This window comes from Apodemus sylvaticus, chromosome 8 (genome assembly GCF_947179515.1).
Source record: "Apodemus sylvaticus chromosome 8, mApoSyl1.1, whole genome shotgun sequence".
NCBI lineage: Eukaryota > Metazoa > Chordata > Mammalia > Rodentia > Muridae > Apodemus > Apodemus sylvaticus.
The window spans coordinates 75,684,713-75,704,880 of NC_067479.1; the positions used below are offsets into that span (position 1 = coordinate 75,684,713).

At 40.6% G+C, this 20,168-nt stretch overlaps 1 pseudogene; it reads left to right on the plus strand.

The window, feature by feature from the left end:
* Window positions 1–578, plus strand: LOC127691619 (ribonuclease pancreatic-like; annotated as a pseudogene).
* Window positions 579–20,168: the final 19,590 nt, after the last annotated feature.

The window sequence follows — 20,168 nt, forward strand, 5'->3', positions numbered from 1 at the left end:
ATGAGTAAGGAAGCTGAGATGGGAGAGTCTTCTGTTGAGATGGAAGTGGATACTACAGCTCTTCTGAGCATTTGTCCTTTTTCCTCTTTGTTTCCTTTCAAGCTCCTTCTAGCAACAAATCTACCATGGATCTGCAGAAATCTCACATTCTGTTGACACTGTTTGTCCTGCTGCTTGGATGGGTCCAGGCTTCCCTGGGCAGGGAAACTCCAGCCATGAAGTTTAAGCGGCAGCACATGGACCCAGAAGGTTCCTCCAACCACAGCCCCACCTACTGCAACCAAATGATGAAGCGTCGGGGTATGACAAAGGGGTCATGCAAGGAGATGAACACGTTCATACACAAACCTTTGGCAGATGTCCAGGCTGTCTGCTCCCAGAAAAAAGTCAAGTGCAGGAAGCAGGGGAAGAACAACTGCTACAAGAGCAGTTCAGCCATGCACATCACTGACTGCCACCTGAAGGGCAGCTCCAAGTATCCGAACTGCAACTACCAGACCAGTCGCCACAAGAAGCACATCATTGTGGCCTGTGATGGGAATCCCTCTGTACCAGTCCACTTTGATGCTTCCGTGTAGGGCTCAACCTAGTCCAAAGCAGTGAGATGTCCGTATCTCCCAACCTTATCCTGTCAACACCTGCCTCCCCTTTCTATCATTCTTTCCCCCAAAGAAGTAATTCCAGTTAGGACTTCCACGTGACAAGACATGCATTCCTGTCCTGTGTCTTGCTCCCAGGCCCCTCTCTTGCTATAGACAAATGAAGCAAGACGGTTCTCACAAGAACATGTCCCTTCAACCTTAGACTTCCTTGACTTGACCAACAACCAAATAAAATTCTGTTCATTATAAATTGCTCAGTCAGAAGTGTCCTTTTAGGCCAGTTCACAATGGAGTAAGGACAATGGGCAAGTCACCTCACTCATTGGTCCAGATCTTCCTCACTCCTGGCAACTTTAACTACACTACTGAAACTAAACTGCCTCTCCACTGATCATTCAATCTTCTCATATACAATAAAGTCTAGCATCTATTTCAGCACACAGTAGCCATGGCTCCCAGACCCATCCATTCCTCATACCAATACAGATCAGTCACATCTACTGAAGAGAGTCCTTCCATGAAGAGAGCCAAGAGCATTGCCTTTGCCTCTGCCTTTCAGTGATCTTCTTCCATCTGTGTTTCACTTTGCACTTTCTCAGTGTGAGACAAATGCATCAGCCAGTCTTGCCTTCAGGGGCTCCTTCTGAGAGACCCCCAACTCAAGGTTTTTAGATCTCTAAGCAACTAGTCCATCACAGAGTAACTTGTTTTTCTGCTTTCAGTTTGAGAAAGATAGCCCACCTAGTTCTAGCTCCAAGGTTTAACTATACAGTGCCCCAAGGACGTTTGCTCCAGATAATCTCTAACCTTCCTTACTTCCTCATTCTGTACTTTCCCAGTCTGTGCATGTTTTGTCCTCCACCCCTTGTCTTGTGAATTGTGTCCTCCAACCCTTGTCTTGTAATTTTTTCCCCTTTAAATAACCCTGACTTCAGTTGCACGGGGTCCTCAGTCCTCTAGCTCTGCGTGGTGTACAGCTGTGGAACCCAGAATTCTGGAATAAAGAAACCCTCATGTTATTGCATCGAGACTGTTTCTTGCGAGTGATTTGGGTGTCGCCTTCTGTGGCGTGGGGTGCTGGGGCACCCTTGGTTTTGGGGGGGGGTCTTACAGTTTTTTGGTGCATTGGCCGGGAAGTGCGATTTTCCTTCACACGCGAGAACCAACTCGGAGGTAAAGGGGATCCCCTCTGGAATGTGTGTGTGCCAGCTGGTGTCTCTGTCCTGAATGTCTGTGCTGATCTGCTTTCTGTATCTGAGGAGACACACGTTTTCGGTGGACAGCTGTCCTCTCGGGTTTGTGAGAACCAGAGGAATGTGATGAGCAGACGTGCTCTGTACCACAGGCTGCGGCCCGGGGAGACATTCCCAGGTATTTTGGGGGAACTCCAGAGACCCTGGAAGATCCCTGTCTGAATTTCGGAAAGGACACAGTAGTTCTACTGAATTGGAGAACTTATACGCCCTCCCGGCCATCTGGCTTTCTGATCTGGTTCTGTCCATCTCAGTGGAAGCAAATACTTGTTAGTTTTATGTGTTTCTGTCTACAGTTTGACCACTAGACGGGTGCTGCAGTTTATTTTCTGTCTGTCTGTGTGTCAAAGTCTAAGTCTATAAGCCTTTCTGAAATTTTCAATTTTGCTTGCAAGCTTCTGGTGTGGTACATTCGACTGGCAGCTGCTAGAGTCGAGACCCCAGGAGAGAACTGAACAAGGCTCTCCTCCATCTGTAAACAGCAAGTCAGTAATGGTGGAAGCCATACTTTGCTGAAATCTGTTTTATCTGATCCCTGCTATGTGTGCAGGAATGCATGGTGTCTGAAACTGGGCCCCTCTAGGGGCAAATTGTGTGATTTTCCTTGCTCTGTCTTCTTGAATCTAGAGGCCTGATGGTGGCAGGGTCAGGCTGTCTATGTGGTGTTGTTTTGTATCATGTTTTGTGTTCTTGGACTTAGACGGATGATATTATTTTGACTTTGAATGAAAAGGAACTCTGTGGTGCCAAAATCAGGTCACATGACTCAAGCACGCCAACTTAGAACAAAAGGAGAGACAAAATACTTGGGCTCTGATGCCCCCTGAAAAGGAAAACAAGTTTTAACAAGACGCTCAATGCTGAAGATGCTAGAATTTTGGGTTTAAGTTGGTACAAATGGTTTATTTCTTTTATTTTAACTTGTTTAAATTGTTATGATCAATGTGATGTTAAACTTTGTGGTTATATTGTTCCTCTGGGAGAGAGGTCAAAATAAGGGAGACCTCCAGAAGATTAGATTCTAAAATATCAAATGAAAAATCTCTTTGTGATACTAAAATCTTGTTTTGAGATTTGCATTACAGAAAATGCCATTCCCATTCATATCTCAACATCCATGTTTAGATTGAAGAAGTGGTCTTTCTAGAGAATATTGAAATGGTCAGATTTTAAATGGGGAGAAAATAAAATTAATCTCATTTGATGAAAATCTTTATAATTGTTAAGTTCAAGGCATAAGTTTTTATTTGATACAGGTATTATTTTGATACAAAATCAAGGTTTTCATTAGTATAAATACTAAATTTGAAAGTGCAGTATTTACACCCAGTTCTTTGTTGTTATTATTACCGATTTAAGATGTTTAAGCCTATGAGTTTAGGGCTAAATAGAAATAAAAGGCTCTGAGTTTATTGTTAGGGTGTTTTTTAGGTTTTAATCAGAAATAGCTGAAGATAGTTTAATAGACAACAGTCCACATTACTTTACATAGATAGTTGGTTTTCAAAAACGTCAAAAATCCATGGTATATGATGTTTATGTCTTTAAAAAGCTATGTTAAGCTTTCTCTATATTTTCAGTTAATATTGGCCACTTTTAGATTTATGATGGGATTAAAGACTATTAGTCTCACAGACAGCCCAAGCTGTTTAATCTTGAGAAAGCTGATATAAACTTAAATAAATGATTTTTCAGGTGACATAAAATTTAAAGCCAGGACATGAGTCAATTCTTACAATGTTAATTCTGACAGTCTTTTAAGATAATACAGATGAAAAGGGTTCTGTTTAATTGACCGGGATGATAAACTAGGTGTTATGTCTATCTTATAGTTTATAATTTACAAAATGGTAATAATTATGCTCAATTGATATTTAGAGAGGACCACAGAGTGGAGTAGGAGAGGACCTGAGACCACCTATCCTGATCCCATGGTAGCTCTCTCACTAAGGATATATTTCCCAAGAGACTAATCAATCTCTTTGAGACTGTTTTATTTGTAATATAGGAAGCCAAAGGGATTACCCCCTCAGACAATAGGTAAGAGGCACCTAAAAGACCAACACACCAGACTCCATTGGCAGGTCTCGAGGGCATGGCAGCCCACAAATTTGGCCAAGGTACGTAAAGTTGAGCAGGGACCAAATGAGTCACCTGCAGCTTTTCTAGAGCAGCTCATAGAGGCATTCTGCCAATATACATGCTATGAATCCAGGGGCTCGGAATATAAAGCTACTATGACAATGGCTCTTATAGACAGGGCTAGAAGAGATATCAGGAAAAAGCTTCAGAGGCTAGAGGGATTTGGTGCAGGTTGCTGAGAAGGTCTGTAGAAGGATTTAATATAGGTTGTTGAGAAAGTCTGTAGAGAGATTTAGTACAGTTTACTGAGACAGGGAGACAGAGGAGGAGAAGAAACAGAGAAAAAGAAAATGACAGAGAAGGAAGGAAGCGACAGAGAATCCTGGCTATAATAGTTAGAAAAAACAGAAAAGGGAGACAGAAAAGGACCAGTTTGCATACTATAAGGAAAGAGGCCACTGAGCCAGAGTGTGCCCTAAGAAATAGAAGCCAGGAGCAGGAATTCCCAGGTCTTGGAAAAAGTGCCCCCTAATGGCAAACCCAGGTGTTAGCCCTGGGTGAAGACAGCAACTAGGGGAGATGGGTTTTCTGACCACCTCCCCCAACCAAGGATAACTGTGGGAGTGAAAGAGAAACCCACTCAGTTCTTGGTGGACACAGGGGCTCAACACTCGGTCTTCCAAGCCAATGGCTCTGTTTCCAAGAAAAGATCTTGGATCCAAGAAGCCCCTGGCATCAAAATGTATTCATGGACTACCCGAAGAACAGTGGACCTAGGGATGGGATGGGTAGCCCATTCATTTAGTGTCACCCTAGACTCTTCCTACTCTCTGTTGGAGTAAGACATACTCTCCAAAATGGAGAAGGGGAAGATATGCTTCCTGCCCAATGGGCTGCAGCTAACTGGCCCAAAAAGAGAGACTGACCCCTGCTGAAAGTCACTACAGACTGGAGCAGTTTTCTCCACAATGGAAGCAGGTGCTGCTATGGTGGACGGCACAAAGGTCATCTGGCATGTCAACGCAGAAAGTGGAGCTCGTTGCCCTCACCAAGACCTTGAAACTTGGAACCAGCAAGAAAATCAACATCCACATGGATAACAGGTATGCCTTTGCCATAGCCCATGTCCACAGGGATATATGCTCACATCAGAGGAAACCAACAGGAAATCTTGGACCTCTTAGATGTCCTAATGAAGTCAGCCACTGTGAATATTCACTGCCCAGGATGTGCAAAGGGAAAAGACTCAATGGGTAATAGCCAGGCAGAGCAAGTAGCTCCAGGAATGGATATGCAGGAGCCTATACTGATTATGGGCCTGTAAGAGACACCCATTGGGAAATGGGACAAAATTAAGAAACAGCTTCACTTAAAAAGGACTGAGATTGCTAACCACCCTACCAACTATTACCAAGAGAGTGTGCACACAAGAAGGGAGAACTATACTCCCTAGAAAGTAAGCCAAAGACTCACTAGTCCAAATGCACAGATGGACTCATTTAGGGGATTAAATAAACTTTGTCCTGGCAGTTAAAGGACCAAATGTATATATTTATGACTCAGGTTTTAGACTAGAGAGATAATAGAACAGTGTAGGATATGGCAGCAAGTAAATGCTTATGCAGTAAAGAGTAAACAGGGCAAAAGACCTAGAAGAGAACAGCCTAGAGTACATTAAGAGATTTTATAAAAGCTAAGGCAGGAGAATATGGTTATAACATATCTTATAGCATTTATTGTTATTTTTATCTAGATGAGTTGAAGCAGGAAACAGCTGCCAAGGTTAGAAGAAATTTTTCCAAGTTTCAGAGTGCCCAAGGTAATTAGATCAGACAATGGTTCTGTTTTTGTTTCTAAGGTAAGTCAGAAATTGACAGAGATATTGGGGACTTATTGGAAACATTATTGGATGTACTGTCCCCAGGACTCCAGGCAGGTAGAGAGAATAAACAAAACCCTATCAGAGACCTTAACTAAATTGACCTTGGAGACTGGCTCAGGCTGCATGGTGACTCTTCCCTTGTTTCTGAAGAGCCCCTACCATTTTAACCTGAACCCCCTAGAGATCCTCTTTGATACCCCAACTCCTTTGGTGTCCACGGGGCCCTCCCAGGAGGTGTCCCACTATATATGATTTGCTTTAAATGCTCCAGGCCTGCCAGAGACTCCTCACCGCTTCCAGATAGGTGACTGGATCTGTATAAGAAGGCTTCAGGAACTGTTGCTGGAACCCTGATGAAAGAAACCCTCACCAAATTGACCACAGAGACTGGTATTAATGATTAGATAGCTCTCCTACCCTTTTTGCTTCAGGCTTTTGTTCTCTAGGCTCAAGGCCCTCGAGTGGGTGAGGCAGCAAGTGTGGAAGCAGCTCCAGGAGGCCTACTCAAGAGAAGTCCCACATCACTTCCAGTTTGGAGATTCAGTCTACGTTAGACGCCACTGTGCAGAAAATCTTGAGTCTCGGTGGAAAAGCCCTTATCTTGTACTCTTGACCACCCTGCTTTCTGTTTTGATGAGACCCTTTGTAATTTTACTCCTTTTGCTTACAATTGGAACCTGTGTGATTAACCGGTTAATAGTTTTTATTAGGGAACAAATAAGTGCTGTGCAGATTCTTATGCTATGCCAACAATATCAGAGATTAGGGCAGGACAATCCAGAATATATAGAGTCACAGATTTAGTTCTATAGTTCTAAGATTAAAACTATTAACCAGAGAAGGAGTGGGGAATGAGAACCCCCCCCCCCAACTCAATGTTTTTAGACCCCTAAGCAACTAGTCCATCACAGAGTAACTTGTTTTTCTGCTTTCAGCTTGAGAAAGATAGCCCAGTCTGCTCTAGTTTCAATGTTTAACTATACAATGCCCCAAGGATGTTTGCTCCAGATAATCTCTAACCTTCCTTACTTCCTCATTCTGTACTTCCCCATTTCGTGCATGCTTTGTCCTCCATCCCTTGCCTTGTGAATTGTGGCCTCCAACCCTTGTCTTGTGATTTTTTCCCCTTTAAATACCCCTGACTTCAGTTTCAGAGAGTCCTCAGTCCTCTAGCCCTGCGTGGTGTATGGCTGTGGAACCCAGAATTCTGCAATAAAGAAATCCTCATGCTATTGCATTAAGACCATTTCTCGCAAGTGATTTGGGTGTTGCCTTCCGAGCGTGGGGTGCTGGGGCACCCTCGGTTTTGGGGGGTCTTATATTTTCTACTCTCTTGCCTCCTTAGCCTGACTCAGATGTCATGGAACAAATTGGAATGTGTTTGTTTGGTGGGGGTTGTAGGGAGGTTTCAGTTTTAACAAGTACAGTAGAAATCCAATTGCAGTGATGCTTTTGGGAAACAGTCACAAAGGTGGCACAGTCTCCCCCAGGGATGATCCAACATTCATTGAGGGTTCTACATGGAAGGTGTAGAACGAAGGTATGTTTCTGTAAGAACCAGCCACCAGCACTCCTGAGACAAACTACAGTTCCTCTGCAGATTAGTCAATAGTTCCTCTGCATATTAGTTGATAGTTTTAGGTATATTTGGGTTTTCTTTTAACAATTCGAGTAGTACAGAGTGTCCTGAAACTTAGTATGTAACGAGTGATGGCCTTCAACTGTTGCTTCAACTTCCCCCACCTCTAAAGGACAAGTCTCTTAGGTGTGTGCCACCGTGCCCAGCTATTTTGGGTAGGAAAGAACTTCTTTCAATTAGATGGCTCAATGGCTACATGTATTTACTGCTTTCTCAGAGGCCCCAAACTTGGTTCTTAGCACTCATATGGCAACTCACAACCATCTACACCTCCATTTTCAGGGGTTCTGAGGCTCTTCTAGCCTCTTTGGGCATTTGCACATATGTAGTGCACATAAACTCATGCAGGCACATACATATAAAGAAAAATAAAAGAAAGAAAGAGATAAGCTTTATCACTCAGAACAGTTTTAGGTTCACATGCTATTTCTAGCCATCTCTGTCTTCATAACTAAACACAGAGAACTTGCTCCTCTATCAGATGGGACACGCTATAAAACTGTGGTGGCTCTGTTTTAAGTTCATCCTATCCACAAGTCACTTTCTAGTTTCTTCTTACAAGTCCAGGAAGGGCTGATACTAAAAGTCAGTTTCCTTACTTTCGCACCTATCCTGAGATTACAATGTTAGAAAATTTGGCCTGGGACCCTGACTTAGTCTAGAGTGACTACTTTTTTCCTCTGTCTGGGCCATAGCTTCCTAACACTTGGGGATACATTTGCATTGGAGTTTGAATGATAATGGCCCCTAGATACCTCTGTGTGAATACTTTGTCCCTATTTGGTGAAAGTATTTGGAATGGATTAGGAGATGTGGTGCTGCTGCAAGGTTTTTGCTTCTCCCCCTCTGGGTATCAGCCCACAGAGCACCAGGCTAAGCTTAGGGAGAAACGCTTGGTTGGGGCAGGTGGATGCAATACAGGGCCTTGGTTGGCACTGAGTGCACTAGCAAAGAACACACACACACACACACACACACACACACACACTCACACAGAGGACTAAGCTTCAGAGAACTGGTTCAGTTATTGGGGGTGTCCATGAAGGGGTATTTATGCCCCTGGGGAGATGGTCAATGTTTCTGGGGAAATGTTTGTGTAGTCATGTACTATTAGGTCCTTAGCTCAGCTGTGGATAACTTCCCCTGGGATCTGCAGTGTGCTTCTACTGAGAGGGTGTGACAGATTGTATATGCTTATCCCAGGGAGTGGCACTATTAGAAGGTGTGGCCTTGTTGGAGTAGGTGTGTTACTGTGGGAGTGGGCATTACGATCCTCAGCCTAGCTGCCTGGAAGCCTATATTCTGCTAGCAGCCTTCAGATGAAGAGGTAGAATGCTCATCTCCTCCTGCACCATGCCTGCCTGGATTCTGCCATGTTCCTATTTTGATGATAATGGAGTGAACCTGTAAACCTGTAAGCCAGCCCCAATTAAATATTCTTATAAGAGTTACCTTGGTCATGGTATCTGTTCTTTTTTTTTAATTTTTTTCTTTTTTTTTTCTTTTCTATATTCTTTGTTTACATTCCGAATGCTTTCCCCTTTCCCGGTTCCCCCCTCCCCATTGGTCTCATTAGCCCTCTTCCCTCTGCCCATTTCCCAATCACCCCCGCTCCCATTTCCCTGTCCTGGTACTCCCCTACAATGGTGGATCAACTTTTTTCAGAACCAGGGCCCTCTCCTTCCCTCTTCTTGGGTATCATTTGATATGCCAAGTGTGTCTTGAGAATTCAGAGTTTCTGGGCTAATTAATATCCACTTATCAGTGATTGCATTTCATGTCATGGTGTCTGTTCAAAGCAGTAAAACCCTAACTAATACAGAGAGCTTCTTCAGAGTTTTAAGGTTCCTGGGCTCCCCATGTCTCAGGATATCTTCCATTGGGATACCTTTTCCCATTATAGCTGTGTGGTTCCTGGGCTTCCCAGTCCCAGGATACCTTCTTATCTGAGCAGAAACACACTTATAGGCTCCTCCTCCTCCTCCTCCTCCTCCTTCTCTCTCTCTCTGTCTCTGTGTGTCTCTGTCTCTCTCTGTCTCTGTCTCTGTCTCTGTCTGTCTCTCTTTTTCTCTCTCCCCCCTCTCTGTCTCTCTGTCTGTCTCTCTGTCTGTTTCTCTCTCTCTCTCTTTCTCTCTCTCTCTCTCTCTCTCTCTCTCTCTTTCTCTCTCTCTCTCTCTCTCAGCCCTCTCATAGATGCAGCTCTGTAACAATTAAAAGCCCTGCTATGTGAGTCTAAGTCGGAGACCACCATCAGGTCTGTGGCGAGCTACTGATAGAATCCTTGGAATGTAATTGAGCAGGTAAACAGGAGAACTGACATAATTAATAAAATGTTTGAGGTAATTAGGGATATAATATCAAGAATCAAATAACTATAAATGGGTCCTAGAGGGTGAGAAAAAGAACCAGAAGGATGGCCTAACTGAATGGTTTCCCTGGTTTTTCTAATTAGGTTGGAAGAAGATAACTAATTAGTTTATTCAAAAGTAGAAAAACATGATTTTATCTCTTCTTCTCACAAGAAGCAAAGCACACTTCCCTATCATTTTACAATATAGTCTTGGCTTTGGGAAAGTAGTCCTAATCTATTGCAAATATTGGTATTTTATCTAAAAGGTCTTTGTTTTACACCCATTACTGTGTGCTAAATCATGGTCTCTCAAAGCTCATATGCTGAAATCTTGGCTTCTGGCATCCATTTGCACCAGTGAGCCAGGCAGCTCCACAGGCTTCAGTGCTCGGCCTGCCAGGAGAGAGTGATCGCCCAGCAGTGCTTTCACTTCTGAGCACAGAGGTGAGATCTCTACCTTCTCTCTTGAGGGGAATAGCTAGGAGTACACAGGGCATATCATCAGTGGAGCTGCTGGGACCTGAGTATTCTGGCCTCCATTTGAACCAGTGAGACAGGTGGCTCCACAGCCTTCAGTACACAGCTAACCAGGAGAGAGTGGGTCTTAAAGAATCACAGGAAAACAGAAACAAGTGAAGGAACTGAGCAAGACCATCCCGGATCTAAAAGCAGAAGTAGAAGCAACTAAGAAATCACAAAAGGAGACAACTTTGGAGATAGAAAACCTTGGGAAGAAAGCAGGGGCCATAGATGCAAATATCAACAACAGAATACAAGAGGTAAAAGAAAGAATCTCTACAAGAGGTAAAAGAAAGAATCTCAGATGCCGAAGATACCATAGAAATCATGGACTCAACAGTCAAAGAAAATGGAAAATGCAAAAACTTGTAACACAAAACATCCAGGAAATCCAGGACACAATGAGAAGACCAAACTTAAGGATTATAGGTATAGATGAGAGTGAAGATTTACAACTTAAAGGGTCGGCAAATATCTTTAACAAAATTCTGGAAGAAAACTTCCCTAACCTAAAGAGAGAGATGCCCATGAATATACAAGAAGCCTACAGAACTCCAAACAGACTGGACCAGAACAGAAATACCTCCCGTCACATAATAATCAAAACCCCAAATGTACTAAACAAAGAAAGGATATTAAAGGCAGTAAGAGAAAAATGCCAAATAACATATAAATGAAGACTTATCAAAATTACACCAGACTTCTCACCAGAGGCCATGAAAGCTAGAAGATCCTGGGCAGATCTCATGTAGACTCTAAGAAAACACAAATGCCAGACAAAACTACTATACCCAGCAAAACTCTCAATCACCAGAGGTGGAGAAACCAAGATATTCCTTGACAAAACCAATTTACACAATATCTTTCCACAAACTCAGCCCTACAAAGGATAATAAGGGGGAAAACACCAATACAAGGAGGGAAACTACACCCTGGAAAAAACAAAATAGTAATTTTCTTTCCTCAAACCCAAATGAAGATAACCAATCAAATATAAAAAATAACATCAAAACTGACAGGAAGTAATAATCGCTATTCCTTAATATCTCTTAACATCAATGGAATCAATTCCCCAATAAAAAGACATAGACTAACAGACCGGATACTTAAACAGGATCCTACATTTTGCTGCATACAGGAAACACACCTCAGTGTCAAAGACAAACACTACCTTAGATTAAAAGACTGGAAGACAATTTTACAAGCAAATGGTCTCAGGAAACAAGCCAGAGTAGCCAATCTAATATCAGATAAATTGACTTTCAACCTAAAGTCATCAAAAGAGATACGGAAGGACACTTCTTGCTGGTCAAAGTTTAAATCTACCAAGAAGAACTCTCAATTCTGAACATCTATGCTCCAAATGCAAGGGCACCTTCATTCATAAAAGAAACTTTACTAAAGCTCAAAGCACACATTGCACCTAACACAATAATTGTGGGTGACTTCAGCACTCCACTCTCCTCAATGGACCGATCAGGAAAACATAAACTAAACAGGGACACAGTGAAACTAATTGAAGCTTTGGACCAATTGGATTTAACAGATATATATAGAACATTTCATCCTAAAACAAAAGAATATACCTTTTCCTCAGCACCTCATGGGACCTTCTCCAAAATCGATCATATGATTGGTCACAAGACAGACCTCAACAAATATAAGAAGATTGAAATAGTCCCATGCCTCCTATCAGATCGTATGGAGTAAAAGTGGTCTCCAATAGCAACAAAATCAACACAAAGCCCACATACACATGGAAACTGAACAATACTCAATGATACCTTGGCCAAGGAAGAAATACAGAAAGATATCAAAGATTTTTTAGAATTTAATGAAAATGAAGACACAACATACCCAAATCTATGGGATACAATGAAAGCAGTGCTAAGAGGAAAACTCATAGCCCTGAGTATCTCTGAAAAGAAAATGGAAAGAGCATACACTAACTAGCAGCTTAACGACACACCTGAAATCCCTGGAACAAAAAGAAGTTAATTGACCCAGGAGGAGTAGAAGATAGGAAATCATCAAACTAAGGGCTGAAATCAATCAAGTAAACACAAAGAGAACCATACAAAGAATCAACAAAATCAGGAGTTGGTTCTTAGAGAAAATCATCAAGATAGATAAACCCTTAGCCAGACTGACCAAAGGGCACAGAGACAATATCCAGATTAACAAAATTAGAAATGAAAAGGGAGATATAACAATAGAAACTGAGGAAATTCAAAAAATCATCATATCCTACTACAAAAGCCTGTACTCAACATAATTGGAGAATCTGGAGGAAATGGACAATTTCCTAGATAGATACCAAACACCAAAATTAAATCAGGATCAAATAGATCATCTAAACAGTCCCATAACCCATAAAGAAATAAAAGGGGTCATAGAAAGTCTCCCAACCAAAAAAAGCACGGGACCAGATGACTTCAGTGCAGAATTCTATCAGACCTTCAAAGAAGACCTAACACCAATACTCTTCAAACTATTCCACCAAATTGAAACAGAAGAAACACTACCCAATTCATTCTATGAAGCCACAATTATGCTGATACCAAAACCACACAAAGATCCAACAAAGAAAGAGAACGTCAGGCCAATTTCCCTTCTGAATATTGATGCAAAAATACTAAATAAAATTCTTACTAATCGAATCCAAGAACACATCAAAATGTTTATCCACCATGATTAAGTAGGCTTCATCCCAGGGATGCAAGGATGGTTCAATATATGGAAATCCACCAATGCTGTCCACTACATAAAGAAACTGAAAGAAAAAAGCTACATGGTCGTTTCATTAGATGCAGAAAAAGCATTTGACAAAATTCAGCATGCTTTCATTCTAAAAGTTTTGGAAACAACAAGAATTCAAGGCCCATACCTAAACATAGAAAAAGCAATATACAGCAAACCAGTAGCTAACATCAAACTAAATGGAGAGAAACTTGCAATCCCACTAAAATCAGGGACTAGACAAGGCTGCTCCCCCTCTCCATATCTTTTCAATATAGTACTTGAAGTTCTAGCTAGATCAATTAGACAACATAAGGAGGTCAAAGGGTTATAAATTGGAAAGGAAGAAGTCAAACTATCATGATTTGCAGATGATATGATAGTCTACTTAAGTGACCCAAAAACTCCACCAGGGAACTCGTTCAGCTGATAAACAACTTCAGCAAAATGGCCGGTTATAAAATCAACTCCAGCAAATCAGTAGCCTTCCTATACTCAAAGCAAAAAAGGCTGAGAAAGAAGTTAGGGAAATGACACCCTTCACAATAGCTACAAACAATATAAAGTACCTTGGTATGACTCTAACCAAACAAATAAAAGATCTGTACGACAAGAACTTCAGGTCTCTGAACAAGGAAATCGAAGAAGACCTCAGAAAATGGAAAAATCTTCCATGCACATGGATTGGCAGTATTAATATAGTTAAAATGGCCATCTTGCCAAAAGCAATATAAAGATTCAAGCAATCCCCATCAAAATCCCAACTCAGTTCTTCATAGAGTGAGAAAGAGCAATTCTCAAATTTATCTGTAATAACAAAAACCGAGGATATCTATAACTATTCTCAACAGTAAGAACTTCTGGAGGAATCAGTATCCCAGACCTCAAGCAATACAACAGAGCAATAGTGTTAAAAACTGCATGGTATTGGTACAGTGACAGACCCGTGGGCCAGTGGAATAGGTTGAAGACCCAGAAATGAACCCACACACCTATGGTCATTTGATCTTCAACAAAGGAGCAGAAAACATCCAGTGGAAAAAAGATAGCCTTTTCAAGAAATGGTGCTGGTTCAATAGGAGGTCAGCATGCAGAAAAATTCGAATTGATCCATTCTTATCTACTTGTAGTAAGCTCAACTCCAAGTGGATCAAGGACCTCCACATAAAACCAAACACACTGAAACTAATAGAAAAGAAACTGGGAAGACCCTTGAGGACATGGGCACAGGGGAAAAGTTCCTAAACAGAACACTAATAGCTTATGCTCTAAGATCAAGAATTGACAAATGGGACCTCATAAAATTACAAAGTTTCTGTAAGGCAAAGGACACTATCAAAAGGACAAAACAGCAACCAACAAAAAAAGATCTTTACCAACCCTACATCTGACAGAAGGCTTATAACCAATATATACAAACAGATCAAGATCCCTACTAAATATCCCTATTAAAAAATGGGGTACAGAGCTAAACAAAGAATTTTCACCTGAAGAACTTCAGTTGGCTGAGAAGCACCTTAAGAAATGTTCAACATCATTAGTCATTTGAGAAATGCAAATCAAAACAACCTTGAGATTTCACCTCACACCAGTCAGAATGGCTGAGGTTAAAAACTCAGGAGACATCAGGTGTTGGTGAGGATTCAGAGAGAGAGGAACACTCCTCCATTGCTGGTCGGATTGCAAGCTGGTACAACCACTCTGGAAATCAGCCTGTTGTTTCCTCAGAAAACTTAGAATGACACTTCCAGAGGACCCTGCTATACCACTCCTGGGCATATACCCAGAGGATTCTTTGGCATGCAATAAGGACACATGCTCCACTATGTTCATATCAGCCTTATTTACAATAGCCAGAAGCTGGAAACAACCCAGATGTACCTCAATTGAGGAATGGATACAGAAAATGTGGTATATTTACACAATGAAATATTACTCAGTAATTAAAAACAATGAATTCATGAAATTTTCAGGCAAATGGTTGGAACTGGAAAATATCATCCTAAGTTAGGTAACCCAATCACAAAAGAATACTCATGTAATGCAATCACTGGTAAGTAGATATTAATTAGCCCAGAATCTCTCAACACACAAGACACAATTAGGATATAAAATGATTCCCAAGAAGAAAGAAGGAGAGGGCCCTGGTCCTGGAAATGCTTGATCCAGCATTGTAGGGGAGTACCAGGACAAAGAAATGGAAGGGGCATGTTTGGGGTATCGATGGAGAGAAGAGGGCTTATGGGATATATGGGGAAGGGGGAACTAGGAAAGGGGAAAGGATTTGGAATGTCATCAAAGAATATAGAAAATAAATTTTATATATATATATATATATATATATATATATATATATAATTAAATAAACTAAAAAAAAAAAAGAAGAATTACACCATCTCAACAGAGATGATGAAAGCTTGAAGATCCTGGGCAGACCTCATACAGACCCCAAGAGAACACAAATATCAGCCCTGATTTCTATACCCAGCAAAACTCTCAATCACCATAGATGGAGAAACCAAGATATTCCATGTTAAAACCAAATTTACACAATATCTTTCCACATATCCAGCTCTGCAAAGGATAATAGATAGAATACACCAACATAAGGAGGGAAACTACACCCTAGAAAAAGCAAGAAAGAATTTTTTCAATGAACTCAAAAGAAAGTAACCACACAAACATAAAAAGAACATAAAAAGATTGTAACATGAAGCAACAATCACTATTCCTTTATATTACTTAACATCAATAGACTCAACTCCCCAATAAATAGACATATAGTGTATAAGAAATATTTTTTCATGTAAATCTTAAATTTTTTCAGAAAATGTTTGTAATTCCTTTTTTAATTATTTTAGTAATCTTTTTATGCCTACCTTTTTATCTGCATTATTTTTCTGATAATCTTCAATTTTAATATGTCTTTCTATATATTTCTTCTATTTTATCAAAGATGCTTTCAATGTAAATCTCTGATTTTATCACAAAATGTTTTTAATTCCACCTTCAATTAATTTAGGAAGGTTTTATATATCTACCATTTAATCTATAATTTTTTATATATATAGCTCAAGGCTTACAGTTGCTTAAAATTATAAGGCTAGAGAGACAGCCATGGGTGCTAGAAGCCGAGCTCTTGTATTTTATGGTTGTGAGCCTGGAGAGATGGCTCAGCCATTAAAGGCTAGGCCCTCAGTCATAGAATATGGGAGCTCAGATCCCAAGAACCGCATGGTGGCTCACAATAACCTATGATGAGATCTGACGCCCTCTTCTGGCATGTCTGAAGACAGCTACAATATACTTAAATATAATTAATCTTTAAAAAGGTGCCTGGACTAAGACCCCTTAAGGCAAGGCACATAAAATTTGTATCCCAAACTATATAGAAAGAATTGGCTATACAAACATATTCTTTATATCATCAAAAAGAGTAATGGCTTAAAAAATAATTTTATATTTTTTTGTGTACATAAAATTATAAAGACCTATTCTTGGTGTTCTCATTTTCTACCTCTACTACATAATGATGTTAATTCTAGAGGACTTAATTAATTATTATAGATAAATGATACTCGTATTTCTAATTTAGAAAATTAAAATATGTGCATATGACTATGATTCATTTTTAGGCTTGCTAGTTGTAACTGCTCTAACAAAAAGCAACTAAAAATGCTATGTTTATTTTCTATAATTGCACAGTTATTGTCTATATTATGGTATATGCTTGGTGTTCCAACTTAAGTTAAAGCAGACAACGAAACTGGCCATTTAATAAAAGTTATCAAACATTTAAAATGTCTTTGACAATTTAATTCTGTATTATCCTCAACAATGAGGTAATATAAAAAATTTTAAAATAATATCTCCTTTAAAAAAAGAAAAGAGAGGGGAAATTGTATCCCTGTGCATATCATTTAAATCATACTTGTATATTTTTAAGAAAATTTTAAAATTTGGATGCCAAGGAACTCCTTGATGAGTGTATATGGCATCCTATAACTAGGCATACTGATGCCTAGGTGAGATGAAAGAATTCATTTATTGAAATATGACATGATCCTGACTTAATATTGGAGGAAAAGGCATGTCTATGTTTTTTTCCACAAAATGCTGCAAAAGCATGAACCAGCTGGTGAGTATAACTAACTCAAAAGTATTTTCAAAGCCGCTTCTCCCATATTTGGGAAGATAGGCTCCTTGTTTTCTAGCAGTTAATTTGAAAGCCAGGCCTGTGCCTGAGTCACGAATTTGCAATTCAATTGAACACCTTGGGCCTTCCAGAGACAGCCCAAGCTGATTTTTCCTTTTAATCTCTTCTTTTGTGTTCCAAACAGGTCTCTCCGAGATACAGCTCAATGACTTCCAGGACTCACAGGTGGGCTGCTGTGTAGGCCAGCCAGCTCACTATCACAGGGCATTTACAGAACCAAATGGATCTCCAAAAAGGGAGTCACATAGAACTCAGATCTATGTGTGCTTGCTAATTAAGCAAATATGGGCATCAGTATGAGGTGTGAGGTGAAGCACTGCAAGGGAAAGGTAATGTTCTGGCTCTGAGTTCCCTGGAAACATACCTGATTGCATAGGGGTTGATGTCGAAAGGTGGTCCTTAAATAATGACACCCATTACCCCCCTCTGCAAAAGACATCATAATATTTAAGAGGATTCAGGTGTCTGTTTACCCCTCACTGATTACATCTACTGTCTTTAGATGGATATATTTATCCACTGGTTCTTTTAAAAAAATTATTAAAAAGGGCAAATTTGTCCCTTTCCTGCCATTGCTGAGTGGGACTGGTCCTCCAGGCGACTCAGGTCACAACTGGCTTGCCTCAGGTGCTGCCGCTCACAATGCTTGCTCTGTTAAGGGGAGGAGAGCACAAAGCCTTGGGGATGCCTGCAAGCTGCAAACAGCATGGTGGTGCCAGGGTACCTGCAGGGAGGCCCCCACTAAGGGCAGGATGCAGTACATGGAGCTCTGGCAGGTCCTGTTCTGGGACACACTGCTTAACTTTACGTTCATCCTGACTTTGAGCAACAAGAAATCTGAAATTAAAAGTCGTCATTGCTGGGTCAAGCCTCCCCATAAGACTTCCATTATTAGTGCTACTGCAGCCAGAGCCAATGTCTGTGAACCATGTTTTTTCCAGACTCCTGTTCTCACTAATGTACACCAGTATGTTTCTTAAGACAGTCTTGATTTTGCTCAGATATTGAGAGTTACAAATAAAGCAGCTTATGATGGCCCATCTTTATTGTCAACGTCAGAGATTAGTAAAAAGATACTTCAGGGCTGTCTGTAAGGGCATTTCTAGAGACTCCTAGATTCTGAGGCTCTGACCTACTGAATGGATTTAATCCCTTGATGGGATTCATAATCTGGTAGTGAAAAGGAGGACATGTAGCATACATAGTTAGAGGAGTAGATTACACAAGATGTGTCCATAGGGACAAGTCCCTGGGCCCCTTCTGGTATGCTGTGACTCCAGTCAACCATGAGGTCATAGCCACATCATCTTCCTGCTCTCACTACTGTCTTCTGCTGTCTATGGTCCCATAACCAACAGAGACAAGAACTGTGAACAGAATCACAAACTACCTTGGGCAAAAAAAAATGCTTCCTCCCTTAGGTAGGCATCTTAACATTGGGCAAGAAAGGGGGGTGCCAAAAAGCTATGTAGTTTATAACTGATAATGTCAGTGCTAGGAGTGGGTTAACTCCTTATGAACTGTTGGTGAGAGATGTAACAGATGTCCTCCAAACAATCAAAACTATTGCTGATACAGTTGGATAGCAGAACTAGATGGTAGTACATTATTGCTGAACGTACCACATACTTTGGTTATAGGAAATGGGAAAAATAATGGGACTGAGCTAGAAGCTCCTTTATTCCTGGCTGATATTCATAACACCAGAGATGCTATTTATTCTGGATGCTGGACAAGAATTTTTGCCAGCAGTCCTCCTTGGCTGTGGGACCTGTCTACTATACTACCAACATATCAGGTAAGATGTACCAGCTGATACAATAGTGGTATGGACTATTACAGGAACAGTCAATAACTTTACCATTGGATTAAGGTCCTCTCCATAGACAGAACTCATATCTGGTACTCAGTAGGAAAGCCTCTGGCTAGGAGGCTCACAGGGACCAACTATGATTATTTTTTTGAATGGATGTGATAGTGACCAAGCCAGCTCAGTCAGTCAACAGGATCTTGAGTGCAGGAGTGTGGACTGGAAAAAAAAAACAATTAGACAAACAGTGTAACATGACTTAAGCCAGTGCTGAATTCGTGCAGTTATATTTTTTCCCAGCCAGCTTTCAGTTCTTTGTTCCCAGTCAGTTCTTTGATCAAAGAGAAAGTGATTAAACAAGGCAAAGAACAAAAAGATCCCACCAGGGAGTAATTACACAAAGTAATAAACAAAGTCCCCAGAGTCCCTGCATCTGTAAGCTTATTAGGATTACCAAGACACAGGGAAGTCACACATTCCTTAGTTGTGTTCACCTTCATCCTTGCATTAGTCCAAAAGTGAATCTTTTTATCTGAACCTTCTTCCTTGAGCTCAGTGAAAAGTACTTTCCAAATTTCTATAAGCAGCAAATTTCTATAAACAACACCAAAAGCTCTCCACATTTCTCCCTTTTTTATTTCATAAACGAAATGGTGTCTGAAAAAAATGCCTTCCTTTTGCATTATGGAATTGGCATTTTCAAAGGCAATGCTATTCTGTCTTAGCTTGGTAAGGAACTGTAGAGACTCTTACGTGTTGTTGACTAACAGCCTGTTAATTTAATAACTCTGTATGGGGATCCATTTTTAGTTTCAATCCATGTATTCTGGCCACCAGCATATTGATGTTGTTAAGGGAAAGTTTTATCACAATGGGCAGGAATATATGTATTCCCAGGGCAAGAAGAGCTAATGTGATCAACCTGTATAAGACACTCTGGAAGTATGACCAAAATGGATATATTGACCTTAAGCCATGAATAATTCTATCATCAATATCTGCAGCATTAAACTCAGTAGAGTAGCAGTCTTTGAATTCATAATCTCGGTATGCAAATTAAAATATCTAAAGAGGTG